The sequence below is a fragment of the Opisthocomus hoazin genome, unplaced genomic scaffold (assembly GCF_030867145.1).
Source record: "Opisthocomus hoazin isolate bOpiHoa1 unplaced genomic scaffold, bOpiHoa1.hap1 HAP1_SCAFFOLD_232, whole genome shotgun sequence".
Classification (NCBI taxonomy): domain Eukaryota; kingdom Metazoa; phylum Chordata; class Aves; order Opisthocomiformes; family Opisthocomidae; genus Opisthocomus; species Opisthocomus hoazin.
In genome coordinates this window covers 7,067-7,500 of record NW_027448971.1, presented here as the reverse complement: position 1 = coordinate 7,500, position 434 = coordinate 7,067, and positions in this window count along the sequence as shown.

Genomic DNA, 434 nt, shown 5'->3' with positions numbered 1-434 from the left:
GCGCTCGCACGTTCCTGAGTTCGCCCGGAAAGGCCCGGCTCCCGCGCGGGAGCCGCGTGCGTGCGTGAGGGAGGGGGAGGGGGCGTCCCCTCCCCCCGCCGCTCCCCGGAGGCGCTCTCCTCGTCCTGTCGCCCGCCGCCGCCGTCGTCTCGTGCGGCTCGTCCTCCGACGCGCGCGGGTGCGTCGACCTGTCGGCCGCGGACGCCGCGCCCCCGCCGGCTCCCCGCTTCCCGCGTCTGCGCGGGAAGCAAGAGGGGGGGATGCCGGCGGGGCAACGCGGCGAGCGCGGCCGGCAGAGCACCGGCCTGCTCGGCGGGCCGGGGGGCGAGCGTCGAGCGACGGCGGCGGCACCGGGGGCCGCAAGCGCGACAGCCGAGGGGTGTCGCCGTCTTCGGGGGGCGGCAGCTCCTGGGGGGGGGGGTGGGGCGGCGCCG